This window comes from Heterodontus francisci, unplaced genomic scaffold (assembly GCF_036365525.1).
Source record: "Heterodontus francisci isolate sHetFra1 unplaced genomic scaffold, sHetFra1.hap1 HAP1_SCAFFOLD_178, whole genome shotgun sequence".
NCBI lineage: Eukaryota > Metazoa > Chordata > Chondrichthyes > Heterodontiformes > Heterodontidae > Heterodontus > Heterodontus francisci.
The window spans coordinates 3,706,482-3,719,838 of NW_027140578.1; positions in this window are offsets into that span (position 1 = coordinate 3,706,482).

A 13,357-nucleotide genomic window follows, 5' to 3' on the forward strand; every position below is an offset into this window, starting at 1 on the left:
AGTGGTGTACAGACCACCTAATACTAACCACACTGTGGGATGGGGTATAAAGGAATAAATAATGACAGCTTGTCCGAAAGGTACAGCGAAAATTATGGGTGCATTTTACCCTGCATATTGCTCGAAAAATCAGATGGCAGAAGTAACCGAGCTACGGCATACATAGAGTATTTTCCGGATAATTTCTTGAAACAATATGCTGTGTTGCAAACCAGACAGCAGGCTATACTGGACCTGGTATTGTGCCACGCGATACCAATAATTAATGACCTCATAGTTAAGGCGCCCCGAGGTAGCAGCGATCATGTTATGATTGAATTGTACATTCAGTTTGAGGGAGAGAAGAGTTGGTCCAAGACTGGTATTATAAACTTGAATAAGGGCAATTATGAGGGCATGAACGCAGAGCTAGCTAAAGTGAACTGGCAAATCAGGTTAAGGGATAATAGAGATGCAGTGTCAGATATTTAGGGGAATATTTCAGAATACACAGAGTAGATGCAATTCAATGAGAAAGAAACATTCCAAGAATGGGCCCGCAATCTGTGATTAAGTAAAACAGTTGAAGGTCGTATCAAACGTAAAGAAAAAGCCTATAATTGCCCAAAAATGGGAGGCAGGTCAGATGATTGGACAGAATATATACGAAAAAGCATTTAACAACTAAAAGATTGATAAGGAAGGTAACATTAGAGTACGAGTGAAAGCTAGATAGAAATATAATGACAGATAGTAAGAGTTGATATAGATATTGTTCAAAAAGGAAAAGAGTTAACCAAGTCAGCGTTGATCCTGTAAAAATGAGTCTGGGGAATTAATTATGAATAATAAGGAGATGGCAGATGAATGGAGCAGATATTTTGCGTCGGTCTTCAATATTGATTGTAAAAGTAACATCAAAGTATTAGCTATAAGTCCGGAAAATGAAGGGAGGGTAGAAGTCAAGAAAGTTACAATCACCAGGGAAATGGTACTGAGCACATTGTTGGATCTGCGGGCTGACAGGTTCCCGGGTCCTGATGGACGTCATCCTTGGGTGTTAAAAGAAGTAGCTGGTGAGATAGTTGGTGCGTTAATTTTAATTTTCCAATATTCCCTGGATTCGGGTAAGGTTCTTTTAAATTGGAAAATAGCAAATGCAAATCCTTAATTCGGAAATGAAGGGAAATATAAAGCAGGAAACTAAAGGCCAATTACTTTAACATTTGTCTATGGGAAAAAGTTACAAACTATTATTAAAGATGTTATAGCAGGGCTGTTAGATGAATTCAAGGTCATCAGGCAGAGTCAACATATGTTTTGTGAAAGGGAAATCACGTTTAACCAATTTACTGGAGTTCTTTGAGGGAGTTACAAGTGCTGTGGATAAAGTGGAAACGCTTGATATATTGTACTTAGATTTCCAGAAGGCATTGATAAGGTGCCATATCAAAGGTTATTGCACAAAATAAAATCTGATGGTGTAGGGTGTAACATATTGGTATAGATAGATGATTGGTTATCTAACAGGAAGCAGAGAGTAGGCATAAATAGCTCATTGACTGGTTGGCAAGATGTAACGAGTGGTGTGCCACAGGGATCTGTGCTGGGACATCAAATTTTCGCAACTTATATAACTAACTTAGATGATGGGACCGAGGAATGGTTGCTTAATTTGCTAATGACACAAAGATAGGTAAGAATGTAACTTGTGAAGAGAACATAAGGAGTCTGCAAATGGATATAGATAGGTTAAGTGATTGGGCAAAGACCTGGCAGATGGAGTATAATGTGGGAAAGTGTGAAATTGTCCACATTGGCAGCAAGAATAGAAGAGAAGCATATTATCTAAATAGTGAGATGTTGCAGAGCTCTGAGATGCAGAGGGATCTGAGTGCATGTATCAAAAAACGTTAGTATGCATATACAACACGTAATTAAGAAAGCTAGTAGAATGTTACAGTTTATCGTGAGTGGAATTGAATACAAAAGTAGGGAGGCTATGCTTCAGCTACACAGGTTATTGCTGAGACCACATCTGCAGTACTGTGTATAGTACTGGTCTCCTTATTTAAGGAATTATGTAAATGCGTTGGAGGCAGTACAGAGAAGATTTACGAGACTAATAACTGGAATGGGTGACCTGTTATACGAGGAACGATTTGTCAGACTAGGCTGGTATCCGCTGGAATTTAGAAGGCTAAGAGGTGACTTAATTGCAATTTTTAAAATCCTAAGGGTTCTTGACAGGGTTGTTGTAGAAAAGATGTTTGCCCTGGTGGGAGAATCTCGAACTAGGGGTAACTGTTTAAAAATAAGGCGTCGCCCATTTAAGACAGCGATGAGGAGAATTTCTATCTCTCAGTGGGTCGTGAGTCTTTGTAACTGTCTTTCTCAAAAGGCAGTGGAAGCAGAGTATTTGATTATTTTTAAGGCAGTGGGAGATAGATTCTTGATAACCAAGGGGTTGGAAGGTTATCGTGGGTAGGTGGAAATGTGGAGTAATCAGTTCAGCCGTGAATTTATTGAATGGTGAAACAGGCTCGAGGAGTGGAGTGGCCTACTCCGGGTCCTAACTCTTATGTTCATCCGTATATTCTTATATAACAGGGTGCATCTAATCCATCCTCTTTATTAATATTAAACCCCTCTAGTATCTGAATTACCTCCTCTTTCACTATTGCCTGGGATGCATCTTCTTCCTTGGTAAAGACAGATGCAAAGAATTCAGTTAATACCTCAGCTATGCCCGCTACCTCAATATGCAAATCCACTTTCTGGTCCCTCATCGGCCCCATTCCTCCTTGCACCAACTTTTCGATCGTTATCCGTCTATAAAAAAACATTGGAACTTCTTTTAATGCTAGTTGCCAGTCTCTTTTAAAGGGTACAGTTCTAAAGTGTCTGCAGGCCGAGAGTGACCTGGGAGTATTTGGGATAAAATCGTTGAAGGTCGCAGGGCAGGTTGAGAAAGTGGTTAATAGGGCAATGGGATGTTGGCCTTTTTAAATAGAGGCACAGAGTACAAAAGTAAGGAAGTTATTGTAAACCTTTATGAAACACCGCCTTCGACTCAGCTGGTGTATTGTGTACAATTCTGAATACGGCACTTTCGAGGAAAGTGAATGCTTTAGAATGGGTGCAGAAAGGATTTACAATGAAGGTTCAAGGGATGAAAGACATCAGTTACATTGATAGATTGGAGAAACTGTCGTTGCTCTCCTTAGAACAGAGAAGGCAATGAGGAAATTTGATAGAGTGTTCAAAACCATGAGGGGTCTCGACAGAGTAGATAGAGTGGAAGTGTTCCTCTTGGCTGAAAGGTCAATAACCAGAGGATAAAAGCAAAATACTGTGGATGCTGGAAATAGAAATAAAAACAAGAAATGCTGGAACCACTCAGCAGGTCTGGCAGCATCTGTTAAAAGAGAAGCAGAGTTAACGTTTCGGGTCACAGATGCTGCGAGACCTGCTGAGTGGTACCAGCATTTCTTGTTTTTATTTCAATAACCAGAGGACACTGTTATACTGTGGATGGCAAAAGAACCAACCGTGACATGAGGAAAAACTTACTTACATAGTGAGTGGTTAGAATCACAGAATCACAGAATAATACAATGCAGAAGAGGCCCTTCGGCCAGTCGAGTCTGTACCGATGCATTAAAGACACCTAACCTGTCTACCTAATCCTATTTGCCAGCACTTGGCCCATAGCCTTGAATGTTATGACGTGCCAAGTGCTTATCCAGGTACTTTTTAAAGGATGTGAGGCAACCCGCCTCTACCACCCTCCCAGGCAGAGCATTCCATACCGTCACCACCCTCTGGGTAAAAATGTTCTTCCTCAAATACCGCTTAAACCTCCTGCCCCTCACCATCAATTTGTGACCCATCATAACTGACCCTTCAACTAAGGGGAACAGCTGCTTCCTATCCATCCTGTCCATGTCCCTTATGATCTTGTAAACCTCGATCAGGTCACCCCTCAGTCTTCTCTGCTCCAGCGAAGAATACCCAAGCCTATCCAAGCTCTCTTCATAGTTTAAATGTTCCATCCCAGGCAACATCCTGGTGAATCGCCTCTGCACCCCCTCCAATGCAATCACATCCTTCCTATTATGTGGCGACCATAATTGCACACAGTAGTCCAGCTGTGGCCTTACCAAACTTCTGTACAACTCCAACATGACCTCCCTGCTTTGGTAATCTCTGCCTCGATTGATAAAGGCAAGTGTCCCATATGCCTTTTTCACCACCTATTAGGATCTGAAATGTGCTTTCTGCGAGTCTGATGGAGAAAGGTTCAATTGTGGCTTTCAAAATGGAATTGAACAAGCACCTGAAGAGAAATTATTTGCCTGGCTATGGGGAAAGGGCAGAAGCATAGGACTAGCTGAGGTGCTCTTGCAGATAACCAGCATGAACACACGGACTGAATGGCCTCTTTCTGTGTTGTAAACATTCTATGATTATATGCTAAATGTTGCTTCTTGCTGGTCACAAACTGTCTGTTCAGTTTTTAAACTTGAAGCTGTGAATGTGGTTTCAAGGTAATTAATTACATATGAAGGACTTTGAAGGGTGATCATGACAGACTGCAAAGTGTGGGTTAAAGGTAGTTATTCAGACTGGCAAAAGGTGAGAAGTATTGTGTGACAATTCATGCCACTGGGCTACCGCTGTGCAAATGCTTCCTATTTATTCGGGCCATTCCTAAGATTATGGCACACACCATTAAGAAGCGATTGGCACACAGGGCACAGCAAAGGCAAAGGGCCCGATAACAATTCAGCTGCAGTGCTGAAGATCAGTGCTCCACAATTAGCTGCACCTCCAGCCAAGCTGATCCAAGGCAGTTACAACACTAGGATCCAACTGATATTTTGAAAAATTGTCCAGTTACACACTTCCTGGAAAAGCAGGGAAACACAGATCAATTAGCACCCCATCAGCCTACTCCCATTCAAAAGCATGTTTCCTTTTGCTAGGTATGGCTCTCCTTTCAATGTATCTCTCTGAAAATAAACCTCAATTTTTTTTGTACTTTCTACAACTTTGTTGACCTGTTTTGGTATTTTTATTGATTTTTATATCTGTACCCCTGAATCCCAATTCTCAATTCAATTCTAGACACAATTTAGATTATCATTGTCCAAGGAATATGTGTTCTCAGTCTTCCTACCCAAATGGGTATGTGTACATTTATCTGCATTAACATTCATTTACAATTTCGTGAGCGTCATGCATTTTTATCAAAATCTGCCTTAATATTAACTGTTGTCCCAAGTATATGTCATTAGTTGTAATTGTAATTGTACGTCCCTTTCCCGAGTCTAAATCATTTATGTAAAATATGATCAGAAGTACTTCTGGCACCAGTTCTTGTCGGACAATACTTCTTGCCCAGTTCTAACTGCCCACAATATTTTTTTTCTGTTTGCCCACTGCTGGACACTACACCAGATGTCGATCGACCAGGATTTGCTTTTAGCTGTAGCATAATTTCTAGCCCCTTGTAATCCATTCCTCCAGGTATAAAGCCCAGCATTCCATTAGCTGTTTTGATTTTCTTTCCTGTACTTGCCCATGACCCTGAAGTCAATTTTACCTCTGCTGCTTCCGGCTTTTCACCATTTAGAAAGTACTGTAACCTTTTTAATTCCAAATTCAACAGCTCACACTTACCAATATTGTAATGGTTTTACACAGTCACTTCATCTTTTTTTTGTTCTAAATTTATGCTTAAAATATATATGATTACAATATGGTTTTATTTCAATGGCAGAATTGAATATGTCAATTATATGTGGCTTTCTAACCAGTCATCTAAATCATTAATAAATAGTAGAGGTTCCTGTGGGATGGCGCTGTCACATCCTGCCAGTTCGATGATCTGCCCAATATCCCTGCTGTCTGTCTCCTGCCACTTAGCTCACGTCCTAAGTAGTCAATAATTTGGCCTAAATCCTATAAGCTGCAACTTTAGCCAACAATCTGTTTTTAGGGATTTTGTTGTTTGCTTTCTGGAAGTTCATCTGAATAATATCCATTGATGTCCTCCTGTCCTCTACTTTAGTTACCTCCACAAAACAATTGATCAGGTTCATCAGGCATGATCTACCTTTTACAAATCCATGCTGGCTCTCTCCGATTGGCTGTAACTTTTCAAGGTGATCAGACACTCCATCTTTAAATGTACACTCTTGTAATTTCCTGACAACAGCTGTTCGGCTAACCAATCTATAATTCCCTCGATTCCCTTGCTAACCTTCTTTAAATAGCAGTGTGACAATTGCAATTTTCTAATTACTGACCGAGCAGTTTGCTCTCAATCATTAACAAAGTGATGGAAGGTGTTGTTTACAGAGTGAGCAAGCAGTACTTACCAATAAACTACTCACTGATGCTCAGTTTGGGTTTGTCGGAACACTCAGCTTCAGGCCTCATTACACCCTTTGTCCAAAAATGGGCAAAAGAGCTGTATTCCAGAAGTGAGATGAAAGTGACTGTCCTCGACATCAAGGCAGCGTTTGGTCACCTGTGGCAACAAGGAACCTTAAAAAGTGACGTCCATGTAAATACTGATGAAAAGTAATTGTGTATAATTCCTGCCATTTCCTTATTTTCATTTATAATATCGCCATTTACATTATAATGAGGCCACATTGCTCTTACTTGCAATCTCTTTTAGAAGTTATTGCAAAAGTTTTGAAAATCTTGCGATCTATTTTGTCACCCTTTGCTATTCTTTGTATATCTGCCATTCACGAGAATCTGGGCTCTTTTCACCATTTTTCCATGTTTTTGTTTTCTTTTATGCTGATGATGTTACTGTGTCTTGCACGCCAGTCCACAATAGATGAGGTGAGTTTGGAATTGGACCATTCAATGCGGTGGTCATTGAGTTGAGCTTACTTGACGATGGCAGGCTTGTCCCATTCACTGCATCAGGGAAGCTATGGAAATCTATAAACACCACACCGTCCCCCTAACAGTGGCCTGTTCCACAGTGGATATATGGTTGTCTCTCCTCAAGGGACACACCATCGCCTACTCTGCAGCCAATATACCGCCACCGGAACACGATACACAATAGCTGACCAATCAGCAGCAAGGACAATAGCATGTACCGACCTTTCACGGAATATAATTAACAGACCAATAGCAGCCAGAACAAGAACATGTAATAACCTATCACAAGTAGGATCCTGTCCATATTCCCTTTCTCCACGACATATAAACCTATAACTTCCACTAGTTCCAGTTGTTTCTCCAGACAATGGGCAGAGGACACTGCCTAAAAGGTCGAGGTCTGCCAGTATTTCTAACAACTCTCTTTTCAAGAAAGCAACTGCTGTTTTCAGAGCAAATTCATGTGGTGTAAAACCGTTAAATTGTCTTACTCAAATATTGCATGTTTTAGTTTTTTCTCTCCAGGTAGTGCCTATTTATTTTAGATTTCCAACTGTTCTCTACCTCCTCACCCTGCACCCACCAGCCTCCCTTCACCCACTTACTAGTTTAAGATTCCTGTAACAACCTTATTTATCCTTTATTCTCGGACCCTGATCCCAACCCAGTTCAGGTGAAGCGCATTCCAACAGAACAGTTAATTAATATCCCTTTACAAGTGGTGGGTACCATGAAAGGTAACACCTCTTTCCAACATCAACACCTTCAACCACGTGTTGACGTCCCTAATCCTCCCCCCCCCCCCCCACTCCCCATTCAAATGTACAAGCGGTTTGTAAAATAATTCAGAGATTATAATCCTTGAGATCTTCTTTTATAGTTCAGCTCCTGGTACTCTCTGAAAAGAACCTCTTGCCTCATCTTTCCTATGCTGTTGGTCCCTATATGGTCCACAACGACAAGATATTTCCCCTGCATTCTCGCAATCTGATTTGAGATATCCCTCACTTCACACAACTTGGGCAAATACTGTTTGGGAATCCTAAAACCCTAATTATTGAACTACTTAAAAGTATCACATTATGTCCCACTCCTCCACCTTTTGCACAGCTTCCTGTTCGAACGTATCATGGTCAACATTCTGGCTGCCCTTCTGACGGTCTTCATCCTTATTCTTACAAATAGCCAGTACATTGTTCGTCTTGGATAGATTCACTTTCTGCATATCCTCGTTCACCAACAAATCTGGATTTCCATTACTGTGCACCATAAGCAACAACAACCTCATTCTGACGCCGCACATCCCTACAAGATGTGACAGAAATCTGCAGCAAACTGTCCAATACTCCTTTTGCTGCCGCATGTGTTGTAGATCTCCAATTCCCACTAGAGCTTTATGACCCTGAGCCAGAGAATTTCCAGTTGGAGACATCTACTGCGGACATGTTCTGTCGGGATAATTCCGTTATCCACAAAATACGCTATCCAGAAAAAAATAACTGCTCTGCCAGAACTTAGTCTGTCTTTATTTTCGAGGTAAAATTATGTGTCGATGCATTTTAGCTTTAAAGCTATTTTAACTGGTAAGCTGACGCAGAAACACTAAGCACTCACTAATTAACTTAATACTTATTTGCAACTTATCCACGTCCCCTCAAACTCTGACCTCACAATTGCTTCCCCTCTATTTGTCTGGTCTCTGCCTCTCCCAATAGGCTCTGCTGCTGCTGGCTGTGGCGCTGTGTTAAATCGGTGACTCCACTCACTTACTCAAGCTGAACAGACAAAACAAAGCTAAAATAAAAGCAAAATACTGCGGATGCTGGAAATCTGAAACAAAAACAAGAAATGCTGGATTCACTCAGCAGGTCTGGCAGCATCTGTGGAAAGAGAAGCAGAGTTAACGTTTCGGGTCAGTGACCCTTCTTCGGAACCCGCACCTCCTTATAAACCACGCCCTCTGCCACTTAGAAGGACAAGGACAGCAGATGGATGGTAACAGCACCATTTGCAAGTTCCCCTCCAAGCCGCACACATTCCTGATTTGGAACTATATCAATGTTTCTTCACTGTCGCTGGGTCAAATCCTGGAACTCCCTTCCAAACAGCACTGTGGGTGTACTGAGAGCGCACGCACTGCAGCGGTACACATAGGCGGCTGACCTCTATCTTTGCAAGGGCAATTCGGGTTGGGTAATAAATGCTGGCCGAGCCAAAAACGTCTACTCCCTGTGAAAGAATATAAAAAAGCCTCCTTTTCCCCCTCTGCACGAATTCATACTGTTCACAAACTCTAACTTCCCCATATGTTCATAATGTATTAAGTTAACATTGCAATCTGCGGTTACACTCTGCCTTACTAGAAGACTAAAAATAGAAACATCGAAAATAGGAGTCGGCATAGGCCAGTCCGCCCTTCGGGCCTGCCAAACAATTAAAAAAAACATGTCTGATCATCTAATTCAGTACCCTGTTCCGTTTCGTCCCCATACCCCTTGATCCCTTTGGCATTAAGAAAGATATCCATCTCCTTCTTGAAAATATTTAATGGTTTGGCCTCCCCTGCCTCTGTGGTAGAGAATTCCGCAGGTACACCACCCACAGAGTGAAGACATTTCTCCTCATCACGGTTCTAAATAGCATACCCCGGATCCTGAGACTGTGAGCCCTGGTTCTGGACACCCCAGCCATCGGGACCATCCTCCCTGCATCGAGCTGTGATATTCTCCTTAACCAGTAATGCAACTCCCCCACCCCTTTTACACCCCCCTCTATCCCGCCTGAAGCTTCTAAATCCTGGAACATTTAGCTGTTAATCCTGTCCTTCCCTCAACCAAGTCTCTTTAATATGAACAACATCATAGTTCCAAGTGCTAATCCAAGCTCCAAGTTCATCTGCCTTACCTGTTATTCTTCTTGCATTGAAACACATGCACTTCAGAACACCAGTCCCGCTGTGCTCCACAACATCTCCCTGCCTTCTTTTCCTCTTAGTCTTACTGGCCTTATTTACTAGTTCCCCCTCATTTATTTCACTTGCTGCCCTACTGCTCTGGTCCCCACCCCATGCCACACTAGTTTAAACACTCCCGAGTAACGCTAGCAAACCTCGCAGCCAGGATATTTGTGCCCCTCCAATTTATATGCAACCCGTCCTTCTTGTACAGGTCCCATCTGTCCCTGAAGAGATCCCAATGGTCCAGATATCTGAAACCCTCCGTTCTACACCAGCTGTTCAGCCACGGGTTTAGCTGCACTATATTCCTATTTCTACAGGGAGTAATCCCGAGATTACAACCCTGGAGGTCCTGTCTTGTATAGGACTAGTCGACCCAATCGCTCCTAATACGTAAATTCTGCGATCCTGGGAATCAGCCTAGTAAATCTATTTTGCACTCTATCCATGGCAAGGGCATGCTTCCTCAGGTAAGGAGACAGAAACTGACACAGTACTCCAGATGTGGTCTCACCAGGGCCCTGAAGTAAGACATCCCTGCTCCTGTCCTCAAACCCTCTTGCAATGACGTCTGATGTTGGATGCCTTTGCAGGCACATTCAAGTTGCAACAGTTTAGACCGTTTCCAGCCGACAGTGATTACTCCATTTCGAACAATCACAGCTGATTGACTGCTTACTGCTAACTTGACATGCACGGTTAACTGCTAACAATGAACTACCTTGCAGCTTTTTTATATTCCAAGATAAATTCTAAATGTTAAGGCTAGATTTCAGTCTTACGCACCAATTACCAAATTCTAAACGTCCCACTCTGTGTATAACACATGCAGCTAAAGGTACAGACTATGCCTAAAACCTTTGCCTTAACTCTAACTACCTTACAACTCGCAAAAGAAAATTGCCAGGCAGTCAATTTCAGTTCAAGAAGAAGGTCCTGATAACGGTGTCAATGGCAAATAAAGTTGAGCAATAACTGCCAGAGATGTCCACATCCCTCATGAAGAAAAGCAGCTCCTAAATGGCCTTGTTTTGTATTTGTTCTCCTGATCTTCTCTAGCGCATCTATCAAACCGCTTAAACATTTTAAACACACCAACTCGATAAGGTCTAATCCTTCCATATGCAATCTACTACAAACAAAGTTTATGCAACTTGTCTTCATAATGTAATGCTTTAAGCATTGTTGTCATTCTAGTGACTCTGTCCAGTACCACCTCCAAAGCCAATGGTTTTGTGAAGTGCGGTGCCCAAAAGCGACAACAGATACAACAGAAACATCACATCCTTCTGAGTTTTATATTCCAAGCACCAACAATCGATTAATGTTTTCAAGAAGAGCTGTTAACTTTTGAATATTCAGCCAACTTCTTGAAGAGGTCCTGTAGTAATTATTGTGAGGAAAGGACACAGACCTGAAACATAACTCTCTTGTTCTCTCCACAGATGCTGTTAGCTCTGCTCAGTATTTCCAGCATTTTCTATTTAATTTCAGATCTCCAACAGCCGCAGTATTTTACTTTTGTTGTGCTGTAGTAATTCTAATTGTTTTTTGATAGATAATTTGGGTAAAGTATGGATAGATAATCGTGTAGATAAAATTCTACTTTTTTTTACCCATTTTCTATTTTGCTGTTTCTATGCAGAGGATTATTAGGAAATTATTTGGATTTGTATTTGTTTCCAATTCAGGGAAACCTGCACCTCGATTGGTTGGTGGGATCAACAGATGCGCTGGCCGGGTGGAGGTGGGAGACCAGTGGGGGACGCTGTGTGACCTTTACTTTGATAAGGAAGACGCCAACGTGGTCTGTGAGCACCTACAGTGTGGGGCAGTAAACTCAATCCAGGGAGGAGCTCACTTTGGGAAGGGAACTGGTCCAGTGTGGAAGGAAAATTACAGGTGTCTGGGGAATGAGACGCGATTGTGGGATTGTCCTGTTTCATCCTGGGAACAGTTTAGCTTCTCACATGAAAAGGATGCCAGTGTCATCTGTACGGGTGAGTCATCTCAGTCAATTGAACTGAAATACAGCAACCGCTCTGCTGTCAAGCATCATTGACTATTTCCACAGGTCTCTGATTCACTAATTTTGCAGACCCCATGCTTCCTTTGTCACTAAGATTCTGAGATGTGTTTGTGGGTTTATTGGTCTGAATTAAATTACAAAGGAATCAAAGCTTCACTCCAGTTAACATTTAATACATACACTGACTAGTTGTTAGTACTTCTCGTCATATAATATCTATTTTCGGGTAAATCTGGGGCATTTTTCATGGGCTATGCAATCAGCAAGATGCTCCCAGGACCACTGCCATGGAATGGAAATGTTGCTCGAGCATTGAAACTGTTATCAATGTAGGCAGTTCAAATATGAATTATCATGGAATTCTCTGCAAAGATCAGCTGTTTAATAGAAAACACTGTGAACTTGTTGCAAGATACATAGTGTGAGATAAATTTTAATTTCCACCACACCGATTGCAATAAAATGATAGTGAGTGAAGTAACTCGTTATTTCACCAGTGTGCTATGTCTTTGATTATTTCACAAACTTGATGTAAATTGCAATTCTCCCAGTTTCCAGGATTACATATATCTCTCAGCCAGCTCCCTCATTTAACAGATTATCTGCTCAGCTATCTGATCACTGTATGTGGGACATTGCTCAATGCAAAAGTGCTCCCACTTTTCACAATTTAAAATATAGGTAATAAAAACAGTAAGTGCTGGAAATACTCAGTACTTCTGGCAGCATCTACGGTGACAGAAAGAGTATCAACCTTTCAAATTGTTGATCTTTTAGCAGAACTTAGAGATTTAACAGTTTTTTTAAAGAAAGGGGGAAACAAGGAAAGAACGAAAGGAACGCTCCGTGATGTGGTGAAAGACAGGAGAGATGAAATGGTAAAAGCGACAATGCAGAGCAATGTTGGAATGGGTCAAGTAAAAATCACGTTTTTTGAGGAGGTGCAAATTGGAAGGCAAATATCGTCCAAAAAAGAAATAAGGGGGAGGGAATCTGATCTGAAATTGCTGAACTCAGTGTTCATTCTAAAATGCTGTAAAGAGTCTAGTGGAAAGAGGAAGTGCTGTTTCTCAAACTTATGTTCTCCTGCATTGGAACTGTCCAGGAGAAAGAAGAGGGAGAGGTCAGTGTGGGAGTCCAGTATGCAATGAAAATGACAGGCAACTGGAAGCTAAAGGTAAAGCTTGCAGACTGAACAAAGGTGTTCTGCAAAGTAATCACTCCACTATGTTTGATCTGCCAATGTAAAGGAGACGCATCATGATCAGTCAATACAGTAAATACAGTATACTAAATAGAAAGCAGTACAAGTCAATCGTTGTTTCACTTGGAAGCAGTGTTTTGGGGCTTGGATGGTGAGAAAGGTGGAGGTAACAGGGCAGTGGTTGCATCTCCTGCGCTTTCATGGGACGTTCCTGTGGGAAGGGGTGTTGAGAATGATTGAAGAGAGTATCAGCGTACATTTTCTGTACTTAACAAAG